Source organism: Mesocricetus auratus, unplaced genomic scaffold, assembly GCF_017639785.1.
Source record: "Mesocricetus auratus isolate SY011 unplaced genomic scaffold, BCM_Maur_2.0 Super-Scaffold_100006, whole genome shotgun sequence".
NCBI lineage: Eukaryota > Metazoa > Chordata > Mammalia > Rodentia > Cricetidae > Mesocricetus > Mesocricetus auratus.
The window spans coordinates 18,908,267-18,930,057 of NW_024429190.1; the positions used below are offsets into that span (position 1 = coordinate 18,908,267).

Below are 21,791 nucleotides of genomic sequence, written 5' to 3' on the forward strand. Positions count from 1 at the left end.
TTCCCTAGGCTTTACAAAGTGCTTCCTGGGGATTTTTTGTTGTTGTTGTACAACTGCTCTGTGACAACTAGTTGGTTAGCCAATCTAACTTCACAACCTCCCCCTTCTCTCTGCCTGGATTAACTTGTCTCTTAGCCATTGAACACCCTGTATTCCTTGCCCTGAAGCCCTTTCTGAGATATGCCTTGTCTTCCCTCCTTAGCCTCTGCTTCCACATCAAGTCCATTCTGCGCTTCTGTCAAGCAGCCCCCCCCTTGCAGGCTTCCTCCTTCCTGGCTTCTGGCTGAGCTTTTATTTCACATTTCTATTTACTTATTTGTTCTCTCTCTCTCTCTCTCTCTCTCTCTCTCTCTCTCTCTCTCTCTCTCTCTCTGTGTGTGTGTGTGTGTGTGTGTGAGAGAGAGAGAGAGAGAGAGAGAGAGAGAGAGAGAGAGAGAGAGATGATGGGGGAGAGATGAGGAGAGAGAGAGAGAGAGCGAGAGAGCGAGAGAGAGCACAAGCATGTGCTTGCCCATACATGCACTTGCAGAAGCCAGAGGTGAACATCAGTGTCTTTTTTGTTTGTTTGTTTGTTTTTTGTTTTTTTTAAAGGTCAAATAATTACTGCTTTATGTAGGGACAGTACACTTCATATTTCAACCAAAAGACAAAAAATAAAAAAATAATTAAAGAAAAGAAAAAAAAGCAGTTTAACTCAAAGGTGAAACAATTAGAACACAGAAAGTAAGGGCATCTCTCAGATGCCTTCTAAGTGAAAGAAACATGTGCACAATTTTGTTCCCTACCCACCCTGTGCAGCCCACAAGCTTCTCCTGTGAACATCTGTGTCTTTATTGACTGTGTTCACGTGGTTATCTCACACATAGCACATGTACTGAGGTCAGAGGACAGACAACCTGCGGGAGTTGATTTTCTCCACGTGGCTTTCTGGGGTGTGTGTGTCAGATTTGGCATCAAGCACTTACACCTGCTAATCTATCTTGCCCGTCCCACCCAGCTCTTTTGGTGGGGGGCGGGATCTGTCACTGCATGTGGAACTCATCAGTTCAGCTGTATCTGTGGACCAATGAGCTCCAGCTGTCCATCTTTTCCCATCCCTCCCAGTGATGAGGTTATGAATATGTGCAGCTACTCCCTGCTTTTAAATGGCTCCTGGAGATCCAAACTCAGGTCCTCAATCTTTCAGAGCAAACAGTTGACTTGCTGAGCCATCTCTCCAGCCCCTTACCTTTGTTTCAACATATAGCTTGTTTGACAAAACCTTTGCAAAACTGCTTGCATTTCTACCACTGCAGAGACTTGAAGATGTGTCTTCCTGGGCCTGGGCTTGTGCCTGACTTGTACCGAGCTTATGCGAGCATGTGGGAATGCACACAGGACTTTGGGCCCCTAAGACAAACCTCAGGATCACCCGAGGTTCCCTCCCCACCTGGCATTTTGTGTGAAGGCCACAGGATATAGCATAAGTACACTGTGCAGGCAGGGGATTGTCACTGTGGAACTTGTCCCTGTAGTTCATGATTTCAATTACCCGTTCCAATTCTTTTCTATTTATTTAAAAATGATCGTATGATCGCATCATTCCTTGTTTCTTTTTATTTCATTATCATTTTTCCTTTCTGAGTAAAGCTGATTCCTAAATCTAATCCACACATCGATGTTTCTTCTAAGTTCTGGATGTGAAAAAACAGTTCTTTCTAGATCTTTCCTTTGGTGTCCTCTGATAGATCCAGGCCTTCATCGTTGGGAGGCTACACTGTGCCTGACTTAACTTTTAAATAAGTATCCTGGGCACTGAGCATGGGTGTCCCCTCCGCTCATGGCTGTCTTGCAGACCTGTTACCAGATCCTAACACTCAGATTCTCAGTGGCCTTTCAGCTTTGACCCTTCCTCCTGTAAACCAGTCGCCAATATCAGTGTTAATTCTGCTTTTCGTGTCTCTAGCTCAGCCTCTAGCGTCTCCCTCCTCATCTCATTCTCCCTCTCATCTCCCCTCAGATCTCCTCTCATGTTTTTCCATCATCTTTGCTTGAATGTTTTTCCGTGTCTCCTGGGCTCCCCTCATCTTCAGAATCACTGCAAAAGTTACCTTTCTACATATCAGAACACCATCAAATTACCCCACCCCAATACCTTAAGAGTCCTCCCCAGACCATTGTTCATTCAGGATAAAATCCAAACTTTCAACCACAATAGGTAAGATTCCTGTCCCAGAGTCCTCAAATCCCATTGATATCACTATTCTCCACCTGTCCTCTGTGCTATGTTCCACTCTGTGGCCCCTGAGCTGTTTCTTCTCATACTCCCACACTTTTGATTAGATCACTCAGTTTCCTCCATATCTGGAAATACTCTCCATTCTTCTAGGTTAAGTTCAAATATACCTTCCTTGTGAGCCCCTCCCACTATTGCTTCCTCCCTGAGTTCCCTTGGCACTTCTACTTTGTTATTAATTTGTTTGTAAATTCATTCATTCATTCATTCATTCACTCACTCACTCACTCAGCAAATAGCTATTGGACGCTATCTATCAAGGCAGTAACTAAAGAAAACAGTGGGAGTGTGTACATGAAGCTTATATTGTAGTTGGAAGGTAGGCCTTGACTGACTAAACAACCTTATCATGTGCCTGTGGGTGCTTGCTTTCTCACTGAGTAGGTGCTCTGCTGAGGTGAGGCATATCCTGGCTATCTCTCCTACAGCACAGCCTGAATTACCCCTGCCTGCACTCAGAAATGTTTGAATGATAGCCCATATACTCACAGATAAGAGGTAACCCATCTGCCAGTGTTCATACACACTGAAGTATGTTGCTTCACAGCGTCCTCTGTGTCTCTGTGACTGGTCCCTGCACTGAGCAGTGAGTCCTACCTATTTCACTCCTCCTGTGGGTCATGAGCAGTGATTCTGAGCTCTGACAATCCACACGACATTCCTTTCAGTGGTTTTCATCAGTCCCTTTAGGAAATTGAGGATTCTGGGAACTGCCTCAGCATCTCTCTAGGTTCCTCAGGAAAGCAGCAGTCTAGAAACACCTCTGACTTCTCTAGAGGATCAGCTTTGGTCTTCTTACCATTATGAAGAGAGCTGAGCTGAAATTTGGATGGATTTCATGTTCATATCAACTTGGCACCGTGTGTGCAGGCTTCCTTCTTAGTTTTGCATGAGGGTGGGGAAACAGCAGGCTGGGAGTGGAAAGTTGGTTCTAGGCAAGCAAGGGGGTTGGTGGCAGAGCAGGTACTACAAGCCCCAGTGAGTGGCTGTCTCTTGTCCAGGTGTCTATGTGCTGAGGAGGAGGCCAGGGCAAGCAGGTAAATTCAAGCCAAAAGCTGAGAGGGTACAGGACGGGGGTTGGGGGAAGGACAGTGGAGAATGGGGAGGAGGGGTCTTACTGAAGAGAGTCAGTGAAGGCAGATAGTAACAAACCTGGGAAACAAATGGCTATCTGCCTGCATGGCAAGTCATTAAAGTCTGTTTTTGAAATGATCTCAGAGAGCAGGGGTCATTAATAGGCTTCCTTCTGCCATGCCTCTCTCTCCCTTAAATTACTCCCTAGAGCTCAGATTTTAGACACATACACCAAACAACACCAACAAAAACCAAAACAACTATAAAAAGAATGTCTCAGATATCCCAGAAAATGTTATCACAGGATTTCAAAATGTTTGTTTGACATTCCATGGAAATCTGACCTTGGACAGGTGTGGGCACTGAGATTGGGGATGCTGGTGCTATTTGCCTTAAGTCATCTGGTACACCCCACCTAAGTAGTAAAATAAATCGTCCTGCATTCCTAAGCTGCTGGTCTATTAGCCTGTCACTGTCTCTTTAAGTGCCCCCCCACACACACACACACAGGGAAGGAACTGTCTTTGCAATCGCTTCCCACTCTGTGGAAACATACATTAATGCTTCCCTTCTGGCCACATGCCCCACTCCAGAGTCAATACTTTCTGTCTAGGCTACCTTTGATTTCCTCTTTCCCCTTGGCCTTTCCCCTGCATCATTGTGTATTAGGGTTCATCTCATACTCCTTTCCCACCTGTGGTGATTTCAATAACAATGACCTCCATAGACACATACACATTTGAATACTTAGTCACCAGGGAGTGGAACTCTTTGAAAGGATTAGAAGGATTAGAAGGTATAACCTGTTAGGGGTAGGTATGGCCTTATTGGAGGAAGTTGTGTCACTTGGGGGTGGGTGGGTTTTCAAGTTTCTAAAGCCATGCCAGGCCTAGTCTCTCTCAGCTTCTCTTTGCTTGCTTGTTTTTTCTCTCCTAGAAAGAACATTCCTTCGCTGACATTACAGCCTACTTCTTCAGGATTGTGGTGTATACTGAAGATTGGCTTAGATATCTAGCCTCATGGATCAAACAACTACTGAATTCTTGGACCTTTTATTGGTATACAGCCATTGTTGGACCAGCTGGTCCATAGCCTGTAAACCATTTTAATAACTGCCACCCTCTCCCTATATATATCCATTATATCAGTTCTGCTCCTCTAGGGAACTCTGGCAAATGCACCACCTTTCTTTATGTTTCATTCTTTCCTTATATTTCATCATCACTGTCAGATGACCCTAGAAGAAGCCAGTTTTGTGTAGTGGACTTCAGTAGGTGCTAATTGTCATGTGGTGTGGCAGGCACTGCAATGTCCATTTTCTGGAGGCCTGAGTATGTGAGTAGATAAAGGGGCACCTAAAGGTGTAATTAAACTAAGGATCTTACTGTGGACTGAATGTGAAATTTCCCCTGTCAGCTCATGTGTCTGAATGCTTAGAACATAACTGGCAGGAGTCGAACCCAGCTGGAAAAAGTGGGTTGTGGCAGACAGGTCTTGAGGTTGACTTAGGCTTTTCCCATCCATTATGTCATTAAGACACAGTGCTTCCTAATGCTACTAGTTCCCCCATGCTTCTGCTGCCATGCCTTCTCTGTCAGGTGGGCTTTTTCTTTAAACTCCCTAAAGCTGATATGTCCCTTTGAGGTAATAGTTACCCTTTGAATGAACATAATAGGCTGTTCAACCAGGTATGAAGTATGGGTATCAGCTACTTAGATACAAGGCCACATTACAGATCTGTTACATAGTTTATTTAGTTATAGAGTTGTTTCTATTTATATTTCTTGTTGTTTTATTTAACTTCATGTTCTTATTACTTTATAAAGAAAAGGATATACAACAAAGTATCTTTTAACTTGAGACCCAGAAACATCAAAGAAAGAGGAGACCTTTTGCCAATATGGGCTTTTCCAAGAGTGAAACTGAGTTGTAGAATTATTTTTATCTTCCAGCTTTTTCTTTCGTTGGGACTGTGCCCTGGAAGGTCTTCCTGTGGGAATCTGGCTTTCTCCAGTGCAGGAACTGTATCCTTGTTAGTTAATTGCTCAACATTTTTGCAGGTAAACTGAATTCTGTATTCCATTGCATCCCTTAAAACAGCCACCATGGCCTTGTCAGCTAATGTTACACCCATGCTAGAGTTAATATCCTTGTCCTTAACATTGGGCTTTTCCCCCAGTGTCTGATGAATGGCTTCAAATGTTCCAGCAAAACTCTATACAGCTTTGGCAGACCAGGATACATCTTTCCAAGTCATGATGCGTCCAGTAATTCTTTGTAACCACTCTTCAAAGTATAAGACCCTTATCTCACGTGATAACTTAAAAAATGCTGGCACTATCATGTTGGTGGTTAACTGTTAGCATGGGATGACAGACTTGGTACACACTGTTCTTGGTAGAAATCAAAGTCTTTTTTTCCATGCTTATACGTGTCTACTGTTGAGGTCAAGTCTCTGATACAAAAGTCTTCATCAATGGCTTATGTATTCAAGCATGAGGGAAGGCATTTTCTCATGAGCAGCAATGTCTCTTGGGATCTAGTACAATATCATATTCATTTACACAAGGCTCCCAGAACTGCCACTTGCCACTCTAACTTTATGCTACCCAATACCCCCAGACTATCTTTGTCCACTCAGGAAGTTTCCTTCTTTCCTACATAACCCATGATGTGGAGGGAAGGCCACAATGGAGTAACCAGGAAAGTACTGGGTTTTCAGTGTCAGCTTCATTCAGAAAGCATTCCCAAGCAGAAAAACAGTGACTTTCTTCCACCCAAAGAGTAGAAGAGCAAAATGGCAGAGCCAAACAAGCTAGCCATCATCCCACACTACTGCTAAGATGCTGCCATTTTCATGGCGGGAACTGGGCAATGAAAACTTGCATGCGATGTGGCTCCTTTTAAACCCGAATGAATGAAGGGGAACTGCATACAGAGTGTGTGCTTCCCACCACATACACCTGGGACTGAACACTCACTGATCTGGACTGCTTTCATTACATGGTGGGTGCACACTCAATGTTTCACTCTATCAAAATGAGGACTCGCCGAGACGGAGCACCCTTACACATCCTTGCCATATGTAGGCAATCTTCAGTTGCTGCTACACTCACTGTCATTGCAGGGCACTGAGTAACCTTGCACATTTTCTTACACTGGTCTGTCACTACCTAACAAAATACCCCGCGTCACAGGAGCCTTTCTATTCCCCTGGGAAGTCCATGAGATTTTCTTTCTTAGAAGTCCCTAAGGGGTTTCCCCTTCCCTAGGCAATGTGTTAAGTCTCCTGTTGAAACTGGCTATGGATTGCATACACCCAGGCAGAAATTCTTTGAGTTCAAGTGTTTGAAGGTATCTTTTCAGAAAAGCTTCTAGAATCTTCTCAAAGGCAACCATAATCCAGCTTTTCAAGATGAAATGAACAAAAGATGCATCCACTTCTGCTGGAATTAACAGTGTGTGACGCTATTTGATATCATAAACTCAAACTTTCAAACTCAGAGCAAAATTGCACTTTAAGGAAGCATGTGACCTCTGACCATCTGTGTCCATGTAAAAAATTCCTAACAACCCCTTCCTTTTCATCCCCCAATTGTCAAGTGTTGTGTCCTTTCTTCCTTCCATGAACCCTGCCACCACCCCCTGGGGAGGCCAAGTGGCGCTTCTTCTCAGCTTCTGGCCTTCTTTGATCATTGACTGTGTGATAAAACTTTTTCTGTCTGCAGAGTCCTGGTGGACAGCACTGGCTTCTGCTCTTGTCAGGCAGGGAGCCCTTCCTGGATGCCATTGTTGTCCAGATTTTCCCACTGCTGTTTGTGAGCTCTAGTGAGCTCACATTACATTCTGTTTCCTTCTTAGGAACTGCATCCTGTACTGGTCATTGATGGCTATTGAAGGGCGTGGTGGGAAGTGGAGAGCATACAGAATGTCATCCTCAGCTCGATTTCTCCTTTGAGGCTATGACTAAGGTGTGAGCCGGAGCTGGGTTCTCATTTGAAAGCTTATCCAGGAAGGGTTTGCTTCTCCACACAATTGATGCTTGACAAGATGTAGTTTCTTTAAACTTGTTACACTAAGAGTCTCATTTCCTTATCAGGTGTTGGTTGGAGGTTGCCTCATGGGTGGTACAACTCAGCTCCACAAAGTAGGAATTGTTGTGCATGAGACTATCCTATATCCTACCTTACACATCCCTTTATCTGACTCCATGTTTGTAGCCTTGAAAATATTCTTTGTAATAAGTGGGCACATAAGCCAGGTGGTGGTGGTGCACACCTTTAATCCCAGCACTGGGGAGGCAGAGACAGGTGGATTTCTATGAGTTCCAGGACAGGCTCCAAAGCTACAGAGCAATCCTGTCTCAAAACAACCAAACGAGAAGTTCTGTGAGCTGTCTTTGTAGGTTAGTTGAACCCAGAGAACCTATCATGAGAACCCCAGTGTTTGGTTACAACCTGAAGCTTGGTACTAGTATATGAAGTGAGGCAATCTTCTGGGACTGAGACCTCAATCTACAAGGACAGATGCTTCCTCCAGATGGCCAGGTCAGAATCTAACCTGGGGCACAGCTGCAGGCCAAGCTGACATTGCTGGAGATTGCATGTTGTGTGTAGAAACAACATCCCACACATGGGGGAGTTGCATATCACATGTACTGTGCTGAGCACAGTGTGTGAAGTAGCAAGTGGAGTCATCTGCCTCACTCACACTTGAAGGAAGGGATTGCATAGAGAGAGTAAGTTCCAGGATGTGGAGACACATACGGGGATTTTAGCCCATCTGTTCCACATGGCGCTTACACTGCAGGGACACAAGAGTGGAAATGACATGAGCAACTCTGGGCTCTTACAAGCCTGCAAGCCCAATCAGCCAGGCTCTTTCTGCAGCCCATTTCAACCACCTACACCCTCTGTACCTGTTAGTTCAAGGTTCACAAGGCTTTCAACAGGGCCCAGCAAGCAAACATCAGAACAGCCGGGCTCTCTAACCTCGGGCTCTTGAATATGAGATAACAGCACGATTATTGTGGTAGCCTGTGCCTCGGCTTTCAGGTCCCTTGAAATAATCACCACAGTAGTTGCTAGAAACTCCTCCAAGTGCCAGATGCTTTTTGTTCTTTCTGGTGGTTCCTAGGCAGTAACAGAGGTGTGTGCGAACCTCCTTCTAGTACAAACTCCTGCACACAGCTCCATCTCCGCATAGAAATGGTTTAGTACTCTCTTGAGTACTAGGCTAATTTCAGGCTTTGGGAGGTCATTCACCAGGCTCCAGATACCTCCCATACCCTCTGCTTGCACAATGCAGCCGAAAAAGGTGAAGAGCCACACAACCTGCTTCCCACCAGTTTTTCTTGTGAATTTGTTTGAATTTAAGTACACTTATTTATTTAAAAATATTTATTTTACTTCAAATTACGTGTTTATGTGTGCCCATGTGCAGGTAGGTGAGCATGAGTGCAGGTGCATACAGAGGTCAGAGGTATTGGATTCACTGGAGCTGGAGTTACAAACGTCAACGGCCTGATTAGTACTTAGGAGCTGAACTTGAGTTCTCTGCAATGTCAGCGCACACTCGTAACTGCTGAACTCTCTCTCTAAACTCTCAAATATGCATCTACATCGCACCCTCTGGAGTTCAGGGAGCCCTACCATCTACTTCCTACTGTCTCATGGTTTTCTACTAGTGGACTAGACCCTACACATGGGCTTGGCAGCCTTCACAGAGAGGCATGAGAGGAAAATCTACTTGATAATCAACTGAGCATGGTGAGAGGCTATGGTTTGTACCCCTCTCCTATTTATGATTTCCCAGTTCTGTGATGTGCTGGTTAGTTTCATATGTCAACTTAGCTAAGCCATAGTGTCTAGATGCCAATGTGAAGGTGTTTCTTCATTGTAATGAATATTTCCAAGCCCTCCGTGGCCTCCGAGTACAGCAGATGATTCGCATAATGTGTGCCCCATCCTCTAAAAGCTGATGGCTCTGAGAGTAAAGACAATTTTCCTGGGTACTATGTTAGGGTCTGGAATGGCCTAAGTGCTAAAGGCTTCCCCACCATCCTGTGATCCTACAGAGAGGTAAGGGAACCCTTAGGAGGTGAGACCCAGTGGGAGGAAGCTAGGTCATTGGGAGTGTGCCTTTCAAGGAAGATATTATGACCCCAACTCTTTTCTGTTTCTCTTTGCTTCCCAGTCTCCAAGAGATGAACAGACCTCCTTTTGTTAGGTGCTCCTGCCATGATCTCCTGTCCTGTCACAGGTCTAAGCATTGGGGCCAGGTGACTGGTTCTTCTGAGACAATCAGCCCCAATAAGCCATTCCTCCTGGTTGGGCCAGGTGACTAGTGACTGGTTCTTCTGAGACAAACAGCCCCAATAAGCCATTCCTCCTGGTTAGTTGATCTCAGTTACTTTGTTACAGTGACCAAAAGATGATTGTCATGCTAAAGAAGGAATTCTTCATCAAAGTTGTCACAGGAAAAGCTATCATTCACCAACCTGATGCCCTGAGGAATTTGGATTCAGGATGACACTGTCAACGGTTACCTAAATCTCTAAATTCGGGACAGACTGGTAATCTTAAAATTGTCAGCTTCCACAAACTTGTGAGCCAATCTCTAACAATCTTTGTCTCTATGTTTCTGTTTCTCTGTGTTCATGCTATCAACACCACTACTACCACCATCATCATTGTCACCTTTCTCTAATTATGTAACTCTATATCTATATCTACATCTATATCTATATCTTGAAATTCATCCATTTTTGGAACTGCATTCAGGCAGAAAGAAGGGGTGGGAACCATATCACTAGGCAACTAACACCTCTCCTCTTACAAAAACTGCCCTTTGTGAGTTGAGTGCATCCTCACAAGCCCTCAGAGTAGACACTCATCTTGTTCCCATTTTGCAGAAGCAGAAAATAAGATTCAGGGCTCTAATCACTAAAGTCATGTAGTTAAATACATCTCCCCTTAAAATATGTGGCTCCCCTGCATAAAGCCCAAAGTCTAGGCATCTGAGGGATGGGGGAGGACAGGTAGGCCATCTGAGAGTTCAGTAGGAACCTCTGCTAGTTTCTTCTGAGAAGAGATTGGCATGTGAACTGGTCCCATCATCAGGTTCACATACCACCACTATGGGCTGCTCTGTTCCCTTCTGGCACTAAAGGAGCGTTTAAGCTGCCAGTGAAGATAGGAGACGGATACCAACAAGGTCTGATATCAAACTCTTTCAGAGACTTCAATGAAACAAGGTGCTGAGTCTCACAGTGCCCTGACACACCAGGAAATCACAATCAACCAGTGATGGGAGCAGTCCCTCCATACCAAGGAATAGAGTTAGAGCAGAAAGTGAGTAAATAACTTCACTATAAGCTAAATTCCTATTCTGAAACAGCTTTAAGTTTGGGGGTACTACTCAGTGGTCCAGCATCTCCCATCTGTGCTGATTACATCCACAGTCTGGATAATGATTCCAGGAGCAGTCAGGCACACGGGAGTGAGATATTGTGTGACACAGCCCAGGACCCTAACTACTCAATTGACCTGCATCATCTCAATGTATTAGTTCTAGAATTCTGAGCTGTTACCTTACCTATAAAGCCAAGGGATGGACCAGGTGTGGGGGCACATGCCTTTAATCCAAGAAATGGGAAGGCATAGGCAAGTGAGTTTCTGTGAGTTCAAGGCCAACCTAGCTTACATATCGAGTTTCAGGACAACCAGGAATACATAGAGAGTTTGTCTCAAAAAACAAGCAAAGACAAGCAAGACAACCGCAAAACAAAAGCAGGGAACTCGGCTAGTTGTGTCATTCATGATGGATTGTGTCAGTCATGCCCTGGCCACGCTCCTGGCTCTGCTTTAAACGAAAGAGAGTAAGAATCCGAATCCATAAGCAGCTGAATGGAGCAGCAAAGTCCCACCCCACCCTGGGCTAAGAGGGGTGTGTGTATGTAATATGCTGAGAACTCAGTGGCATTAGTTAGTCAAGTGCCCACAGCTTAACAAAGCTTCCTTGATCGTTCATCTATACTAAAAGGCTCTTTCATTGATCGTGACACCAATCCCTTCCTACTCAAAGATTCTCCACAAATTTCTCAAGCATTATTTTACCTATTTAAATTCATTTTTCAGCCCACATGCCAGGGGGGAGTGGAGCCTCTCAGTGACCCCAAACACAGTGAGTCGAAGCATTCTCATTCTCTGATATCGTCTGATTGAGAATCCCCTTCCTTTTACTCCCCTTGCCCACCTCTAATTCTTCAGCATCTTCTTAGTCATCCTGCTTTCCTCATCACCTTTCTAATAGGTGAATGGACAATGCTTAGTCTGTTGGCTGGATTGGTGCTTACTCTTTGTAGTGATGACTGTTAGGATTCCCAAGATCCTACCCTAGCTGGGATCTGACCCCTCTCCTCTCAGGGTCAAGAGGGTACCAGCATTCTTTAAGTCTGAAGTTTTTCTTCAGCTGAACTGAAGGGGGAAGCAAATCCCAGTGCTCTCTTCCATCCAAATCTTTCCTGACTATATAGATTATCTCTTGTCTGAGCTCATTTATGCTGCTCTCACAAGCTCGCAGCCTAGGGCCTTCAACAATAAACATTTATTGTGGTAACAATGAAATGTATTAGATGCCATCTTTTCACTGATAGAAGAGAGTTAGGCTTCCTAAGCTCTCTCCACACTCATTGCTGAGGATGTAAAATGAGATGGGTTGGAAACCAGGAAGCTTGTATTAAGTGTTGACCCATAGTCAGGAGGTAATACTCCCTCTGGACTTGCTTCCCTTGTCACAAATATGATTCCCCTTGTGTCCCTGACTCAGAGAGATCCCTGTGTTCTCTGTTGAAATGAGTCAGTTCCCAGTTCTTAGTGTTTTCCACCTGCATAAGTCATCTTTTGTAAGGGTATCTTCTACCCTAGACTCTGGGACTCCAAATATTAGGACCTCTTGGTATCTGCTCATACAGATAGCAGTAGTGGAAATGCTTGTAGTGGAGAAAACAAACAGATGGGAGAGGAACCCCTCCTAATTCTTGTTTACTAAGGCAAAGAGCAGGTCTACAATGTTCTAGAGTAGACCAGTTCTGCTTCTAGGATGCAGGGGTAGAGGAGTAGGAGGGGGTCTAAGCTTAACTCTTCCCTTCCTAGATTCAGGCCCTGAAAGATTGGTATTGGAGCCCAGGGCTGGGGAAAGGTGTGTGTGTCACCTTCTCATGTCTGACCTTACAAATGAGAAAGGAAATGAACTGATGACTAAACCTGGCAGAGAGAAAGCTGCCATAGTTCCTTCATTTGGCCTTGATTTCCTTATACTTCCAACCAAGCCTCCTCGTGTCTTTTGAGTGAATGTCCCTCACTGTAACTTCTAAGAAGTGAAAGAAACACAAGAAAGGAAAAAAACTCATTTAGAAAACAAGGAATGATGAATCCTTCAAGGCAGGTTTTAAAAAACAACCCATAAGCCCCTTTCCCACTTTCTTTTCCCCTTCTCGTTCAAGTTTTGATTCAGCAAAAAGAGAAATGAACCAAGACAAAGAGAAGCCTATGGTTCATGCTCACGTATGCTTCCTCTTTCTCTTTTCTCTTGACTGCCAGGGAATAGAGTGGCAAATGGACACCAGTATGGCAAGAGCACACACAGTCACAGCTGCAGGCTACCCTTTTCATAGGCATGTAGAAGTGTTCAGAGTAGAAGTTACTTTGTAGATGGTTATGTCCCCAAGATCCCATATATGTAATAGAAAACATGGAAAAACCAGTACATGCCTTGAAAACAACCTTCAAAGCATCTGCCAAGAACCTCCTTGATTTGTGCCTCCTTTATTTGAGTCTTTCCTACTAACATCCCCTCCCAATAAAAGGGCACAAGTGACCTGTGGTGTATATGAGTGCTGGGGGATGCCAAGAGAACAGGAGGAACTTCTGGAGAAAGTCACCTAGAGAAAGACTTTCCTTCTGTCCCCTACACAACACTTTCTGACTCCAGAAGGTCCAAGGAAAAGAAGGAAACCAAGGTGGGGAAGGGAAATGAGATGTTCTAACAACAGCTGCTTGCCTCAGTTTACCTTCTTCCCCTGGAGGCCTCTGGCACTCACTGTAGGACCTATTCCCCTTCACACCACACTTCATCTCACTTGATCCCATAAATCCAACAAGAGCTTATCAGGGTCCTTGCTTTAAAGTCTGGCATTTCCACCAGCTGAACATCTGAACAAAGAGCACAGGCCTTTCACATTTGAACCTTAATACTGCGACCTCCGTTCTCTCTTCTCAGCCTGAACTTTACACCTTCATGGCAGCCGCTGTGAACAACTGGCCTATCTGAGGTGCATCTGGCTTTTCCACTCTTTCTAGAAGCAGAGAAAGCAGTCTGAGCCACAGTCTGAGTCTTCCTACAATTTCTATGAGTTCCATGGATTAACATTTGACACATGATTTCTTGTTCCAGACACTTCTTGTTTGAGCCTCTCAGCAACTGAGTGTTGACAGAGCTTAAGTTGCTTGCCCTTATCTTTCAGTGAAAAGATAATATTTAATGCATGTCCATGATCCCAGCTCTGAGGAGGAGAGACTCGCCTACAGGAAGAGTTAAAGGTGGCTAGGCTGAGCTTTAATACAGTTCTGTCCAACATCACAGTCCAAAGGAGGAAGTGTAGGTTTAAAGTGGGTCCCTAACCTTGGAAAATGCTGTGGGGAGGGAGGAAGGGGGGTTTTGGGAGCCAGAGGGACCAAAGACACCTTGGGAAAACAGAGTCAACTAACTTGGGCTCATGGGGCCTCACAGAGATTAAACTACCAACCAGAGAACTTGCATGGGACTGATCTGGGCCCTCTGCTCATGTCTTGTAGTTGTATGGCTTGGTCTTTTTGTGGGACTCCTATCAGAGGGAACAGGGACTGTCTTGGACTCTTGCCTGCTTTTGGGGCCTTTCTCTCCTGCTGAGTTGCCTCATCCAGTCTTAATGGGAGAGGAGGTGCCTAGCCTTGCTGCAACTTAGAATCTTATGACTTGTTAATATACATGGAAGGCCTACACTTTTCTGTAGGGAAGGGAGAGTTGCATGGAAGGGGGGGTAGATTAGAGAGAGGGGCTGGAAAAGAGGAAGGAGGGGAAACTGATCAGGTTGTGAAAAATTAATTAATAAAAAATAAAGTAAGTTACTGCAATAAAAGGTAAGGTTCACATTGACCCTTGAAAGGAAATTTACAATTCTTACTTAGCAGCATTACTTGCTAAGCCACATTCCTACTTTAAAGACATAGAAAAAGAATCGTAGAAAGACAATGCATATTGTGCATGGATACATTACACAGCTGTAAGTGCCACTGCAGAATTCAAATGGAGACCCATCTGTCTCAAAGGCCATTTTTTTCTCAATTGGGCTTCATGGAAATGGAGTGACCAGGATCACAGAGTCACCTGGGATATGTATATCTTTCTTTGAAACAGTTCTGATGAGCTTTGCAAGCAGACCCATCCTAACATGTGTTTGGTGACACTAGTTTTGAAAGCATTATCAAAAGGTAATCAAACCTGGAAAGACAGAACTGAAACTGATTGTTATAACATGCCCTCCGATTTGTGCCTCTCTGGGGCTTTTTAACAGCATCATTTGGTACTCGGAGTGTTCAGCCTTTGCTGAACAGTTTATTTTGAGAACACAGTTGGCATTAAGTGAGATAATGCATGCAAAATGCTTAGAATAGCAATTGGAACAGAATAAGTCTTCAATAAATAGTTAGGCTTGCAATCTTTATCAAAGTTCATTCAAAACCCTTTCCCTCTTTAGTTTGTATTGTGAGGCAGAAAGTATTAGTGCCTAGAATATAGCAGTGAGCAGAAAAAGATGGTCAACTCCACAGAGTAGGGAAGGCTGTCTATGACTGTGGGTAGAATGTCCAGGGATGTGAGGACACATTCGAGCCATCGTTCAATTGCAAAGGCAACAGTCCAGGGACCCAGGTGGAGTTGGGAGGAAGGTGGGAGTGCCCCATGGCATGGTCATGGTAGGCCTCACTGAGAGGGTGAGGGTGGGGCAAGGCATCATGTCTTAGCCATGGTTGTGCAGGTAGAGCATCCAGGCCCAGCACACAAAACCCTCAAGGCAACTGTATGGTGAGGTAGTGGATCAGGCATGGAGGCCCACGTGGCTGGACTGGAATGAGTTCAGTGGAGCACTGGAAAGACAGTGTGAGAGCTTCTAGAACAATCAAAGTATGTCATAGGCTGTGTAGTCACCGAGAGAGGCTCCAAATAAATGAGCAGTTCATGCAGCATCTAAACCAAGGCACAGAACATCAACCGCATGTCCATAACACCCTAGTGACTGCTTTCTGAAGAACAGATAGCCATTGGGGGATGCGATTATATGAGTATGTACCCCAATGTTCATGGGTTGGAATATTAATCCCTAGACTTATATGACAATGGTATTTGAAGGTATTGCCTTTGGGATACAATTAGGGTTAGCCTAGGCAATGACTTTGAGACTACATGATGGCATTGGTGGCCCATCATGTTTGTCCTGTCTTGATGTCTAATGGTCTCAATAGTGTTCTGAGGCAGCAAGAAGACTCTCACTGGATACAGCACCATGCTCTTGGACTTAATAACCTTCGGACTTGTGAGCGCAATAAACTGTCCTTTGCAAATTTTGTGGCTGTAGTATTTGTTACAGCAACAAAAAGCCAATGAGATAGGTGATAAGGGAAGTCTTGAGATAACTGCAACATCCCAAGCAAGAGATGACACTAGCTGAGGGGAGGGCAGAGCAGGAAAGTGTTCTCTACTAACCACAGCCACTGCTGAGACTTGTCAGCACTCGCCTGTATTTCCCCTCCCAAATCTGCCCACAGAATTTATGTCTTTCTAACAGCCATTCCTACTTATTCTAGGGATCATGCACGGGCTAGACGGTATTTACATCTCATCTCTAGGGGTGGAAACTTGCTCCCATGTGTCCCTTCACAGCTTGGCATTTAGTGATATCAAGTCAGTAGCCTGACATGGGTCAGGGTGGAAGATTTACAGAAATCAGCATGTGTTGCAAGTTGGGGTTTGGTTTTGTTGGTAATGCATATCAAGATCATAGTGGAGGAACCATTAATGATGCTGCCTTAATTTTCAAATGTGTCATGTCTATAGCTGTTGTGACTATCACAAATGTTAGAAAGACAATCTTACAGTGTTCAAGACTATTATCAAATTCAGTGAAGATTTGCTTATTCTGCAAGGAACAAGGGAACTTCTGCACATGTCCATTGTCTCATTATTGTTTTACTTATTAATATAAAGTAAAATTCCTTTCCTCTGTATTAGAAAGGGAATATTGATGTCAGAGCGATCTGTACTCATTTGTCAGTTGTACCTATAGATTTGCTAAGGATTTGAGTTCAACATGGATTAATGAAGTCACTCTGGGGGAATCAATTAGCTATGTGGCACTGACAATAAAGAGCACTGCATATTTCATTATTATTTGTGTGTTGCATTCTGCAAATCTTTTATAATAGTAAAATGTAAGGGAACTTGTATGCTTATATAAATGCATACAAATTTTACAAATTTTACCACCCCACCCCTTGAATTGCTCATCAGACATTTACCAACACCACTGGCTATCCTACTTTGCACAGCACCGTGGTGGGAGAAGCTCAGGCCAGCACCAGTTATTGCTGCTATGTGGCATATTTTGGAATAGACCCCAAACTTCATTGCTCTGGGCCACATATTTCACAACTCTAAGGTGGAAATTATATTCATGTTTTCATGCTTGTACTGTGGAATTGGTGCCCAGTGCAAGTTAATTCCATTCTTTTTCAAGTATGGGGACCCAAGAGGAACACAACCTCACAGAACTCTCTCCTCAGTCCTTTCTGATGTGCCAATGCCTTCATTTTTTTGTTCTGCAAGTTGAACGTATCAGGATCTATCTATTGTTTATATCTGGAAGAACTGTAAATACTGGGCAGACCAAGTTCAAGTTTCCTTTTCTATTTCTGCTCTGCAAATATATTAGTCAGCAGGATCAATGTGAGCAAAAGCAGAGACAAGACCTAAGTTCTTTTTTTTTCTGAACCACAACATACAACATAGTTTTATGGTATTGGCTTGTCATCCGTGGGATTAGCTACTCACTTGAACTTCTTACCCACATCCAACTTTCTGTGATCAGCACTTAGTATGTATCCAAGCTCTATCATCAATTAACTTGCGACTAAGTAATAGTTAACCTTACTCAGAGCATTACACAGAATGTGTAAACAAATTTTACAAAGTTTAATTAGTGATCTATAGCCCAAGACAACCATTAGAAGTGACAGCCTGCCCTGTTCTTCCTATAACTCAGTAATATTTTGTTTTCCCTAAGCCATACAGTCTAGAAAGAGAAGGAAGAAAACAAATAGACTTTATTTCTTTCCTGGAAGGGGCTCCGAGCCTTCACTTCTCTTGCAGGATGAGTGCAGTGGGGGGTGAGAGGAACACCTCATGTTTGTGTTTCCCATCCTGGACTACAGAGAGAGGTGTGAAATGTGTGCTTCTCATGTCAGAGCTGCAGGCGTTTTTTTTGTTTGTTTGTTTGTTTTTGTTTTTGTTTTTGTTCTTTTTGTTGAGGAGCAAAGAGGAAACGAACACCGGGTGGAAGCTTCAAGAGCTGCAGACAGGTTTTTTAAAAAGTGAAACACAAATCAACTAAACCACCAGTATATCCCGCCCTTAGGTCCACCTGAAAGAAATACAAATGTCTGCATAAAGATCCGTGTACCAGTGTTCTTAGCTATATGAGTTACCAGAGCCAAATGGGAAACAACTTAAGTGCTATCAATTGGTGTTAGAACACATTGGGGTGTGCTCACAAAACAGGATGCTATTTTGCAATAAAACAAAAGAATTCTCACACATGCTGCAATTCAACAACCTCAAAATATTGTATTGAGCGAAAGAAAGCAGTCAGGCACAGAGGCCATGTAAACATTACTGTGAAATGTCTAGGGAAGGTTAGAGTAGATAAGCAGTTGCCTGGGAAGGTATGGAGAAAGTAGCCAAGGGGTTGTTTGGGAAGGTATGTGGCAGCTGGGGTGGGGGTTGGGGTGTTGTGGTGCTGGAGCTGACAGGAAATGAACTTGAAGCCTCCTATGGGGTTGATGGGAATGCTAAAAGCTGATTTGTGGTGGTGGTTACACAATCTGGTAAATTAGCTGAAAGGCCAGCAAATTGTGTATTTTCAACCTGGTGGATTTTAGGGTATGTGAAATATTCTGAATCAGTTTATATTTAAAGGAGGCTCAGCCTTTAGCTTTGAGCAGCCTATGAATGTCTCAGGTTCTTCCCCAACAGAAAGTCCGCACTATCTGTGTTCTGCATACCACCTGCCTCTCCATTGAAGCCTGACAGCGTCCATCCCTTCCATAACTACGCCTCAAGGAGGAGAGCCCTGTGGACCATGAGCTGTAATTCATGCTAGGAACGTGCACCTCTCCCTGAAGCCGGCCGAGTCTTTTCACGGCAAATTAGAGTTAAGCATAGTTATCACCCGTTAGGAAAATAAACTCGTTCTGGTTTTGGGAGCTTCGTGTTTTCAAGTCAGTCAGGCTCCTTGAAGTGCTGCCAGAAAATCAGCAGTGGACATCAGTGGGAGACAGATGGAATCTGGAGGCCTGGTTTTGGCAATAATGAGATGGTCAATACCTTGTTGGAAATAAAACTAAACATTATGAGCTATGGTCCTTCTCAGGACACCTTGGCTGCTCTCTGTGTAACAATGACCTTACTAATTGCTTATTAGTGTGAGTTTTATTTCAATAAGAAACATTGGCAAGTGTGGTGGATGGGGTTAGGATTTGGACAGATATGGAAAGAAGAAAGGGAAGGGGAAGGGGACCTTCAGGGACGTGAGGAGGTTACAATAGATCTCTGTTATGCTTACAACACAAAACAGCACCTAAAAAGGCTATCTGCATGGTGTTCTGTGTCATCTATGGAATCTTAGTCACCTCTCCCTCTCGTAGAGCTGGCTTTCTTATTTGCATTTTTAAATGAGGAAACGGAGGCAAATGAGGCAGGATACTCTGCCCAAGACACATAACGAAACTTGATAGCTGTATGCCAGCCTTATATCTAGGTGGCTCCAAGTCTAGAACTCTTCTATAGTGTTGGACAGAAAGGAGGCCTGGACAATGGCCTGGCTAGGTCTTACTAAGAGTGTGAGCCCTGTGTCACCCAGACACTTCTTTTGGCTCCTGGTCTTCATGTCAAGTGAGAGGTCCTTTGAGCAAAGGCCAGAGGAGATGGCCAAGCTTCTGTCACATCTTCACATCCCCACCCTCAGACACCCAGGACAGTGATAATGAGAAACAGGAGGACCAGACTTGGGGCACTGACCCCCAGACCACTCAGTCAGGCAGTTGCCATAGTTCCCTCCATTCCCCCAAGGCTTCCCTTCACTCAGGACAACCACTTTATTTTTTCTGCTGGAGTTGGCACCTGGAGCATCTATGTCATCACAGGGTCAGAGGTATACCTATCATGAAGTCACCTCACACAGATACTGACTGAAATCCCAAAAGACCATTGGTGATTTTGTCAACAAAGTGCATGGACTCCCTCTAACTTTGCTTTCCTGACCGTTGCAGTTTTTTTCCAGTAAGATACCATTCACTGTACCCCTGGTGTGCAGCATCTCATATGAATGAAACTTCTGCCTGGGTTTTCCCACACTGCGTCACTGAGCTAATTCTTTTTGATGGTGCTCATGCCTGTCCCTGTCCCTTAGTCCAGATCTTTCAGGGTACTCACTTCTTTTACAATGCTTGCTGTATCACACCATGTCTGTTGGATTGTTTGCCTCAGTATCCCTAAACAAAACAATGTAAATATAAGCCCTCAGAAGCACGCTCCCCTGAGAGCTCAGACTATGAGCATACCATTGCAAAGATCTTCTTAGGCTTCCAATTTCTACTCTAAGAACAGCTGACACTGGTAGATGTTTGTGGAAATAGATGGCTGGGTCTGCAACTCAGTCTGAGAAATCTGGCAATAGGGCCTTTCTATCCCAGGGTCCAGTGTGTTCCCTTTGAGTCAAGCACAATCTTCTTGGTGAACTTTCTTTGAACTTGGTGATAAATTTCTGCATGGCAACCCATTGTCGTGTGATTAGATGCTGGTGCACCACAGGTGAGAGAAAAATAATTCTGAGAGTAATCCAACTAAATTTTCATTTTGGATCAGCACTGAGCCACACAGCTGAGTCTTTCTGTGACTGCAGTACTAAGAAATAGATAGGGGCAAATGGTTCTCAGATCACCCTTTTATTGGAGCAAAACAAGACTTGTTATGTGTAGTCAAGGTGACTATGGTGGACACAATAGCTGATTAAGGACTGGGTCTGGGGATAGTGGGGGAAAGAAATGTTCCCTTGGGAAATTTGTGTCCTTCAGATATAGGTATGGAGGATTTGAAGTTCTTGAATATCTTTGAGCTCCCTGTCCTTCCATCGGGTGAATGCCACACAGTCAGACTAAATAAGAAATATCATTCCCACTATGCAGGTGAAGAAGTTGAGTTTTGTCATCAAACAGCTTAGAAAGGATTAATCCTGGGAGTCAGATTTGGGTTGTCTTATTTCAACCCCGTTGTCTCTAGAAAAATATATCAATTTCTTCTTTTTTTTTCTAAAGACACAGGGAAATGATGTTTTTATTTGAGTTTTTTATTCACGAGGGGACATCGCTGGGAATATCAGTCCATAGATTCCTGGTACCATGGGGCTCTCCCTGTCCCTGAGCTACAGTGCCTTACCATCTCCTCAGAATGTCTGTTCCCTTCAGCATAAATGCCTTCCCGCACGTGGTTCCCTTGGACAGACCAGACCCTAGTTTATTATTTATTTTTGCTTTGCTTAAGTTGCCCTTTAGATTACAGCTCAAGGTTGTATACTCACTCAGATGAAGTCAGTTCCACCTCTCATGAATCTCCCTGAACTTACTGGAGTTTCAAATGTTTATTTGTGAAATTATTTGGGGTTTTCTGGATAAATGCAATGCCTTTTTCCTTTTGTTTTCCAAAACATGGCAACCACTAGAATGCCTCTCCTAAGATTGGGATCAGAGCAGGCAGTGTATGCTTGGGTGTCCCAGGGACTTCAGAGAGATGGAGAGGGGCTCAAGTGTTAGCTCCCATAAGATGGGTAGAGTTGGCTTCTACCTGCATATCTTTTTCCTAGGGACAGCAATGCCTGTTTCCTTCACAGTTTTTTATGAAGGTCCTTGCTCAGTCATGAGTGGTTCTTGTTGGAGCTGACCTGGGAAGGAGGAGGAAGGGGGAGACTCACCTCTGGACATATTGGCAATGTGAGGGTCAAGGGAATAGAGTGCTCACCTACAGTGTAGTCCTACAATTCCCAGGAGCTGAGCCTCTGGGGAAGATGGGGTGACAC

General features: G+C 44.1%; 1 protein-coding gene and 1 long non-coding RNA gene across 2 annotated transcripts in view; one reads left to right on the plus strand and one right to left on the minus strand.

The window, feature by feature from the left end:
* The window catches only part of LOC110340676, a 188,005-nt gene that overhangs the window by 133,281 nt on the left and 32,933 nt on the right, over positions 1 to 21,791 (plus strand). The gene's annotated exons all lie outside the window — the stretch shown is intronic.
* Clnk (cytokine dependent hematopoietic cell linker) overlaps positions 1 to 21,791 on the minus strand; it is a 167,633-nt gene that overhangs the window by 89,029 nt on the left and 56,813 nt on the right. The window lies entirely within an intron of this gene.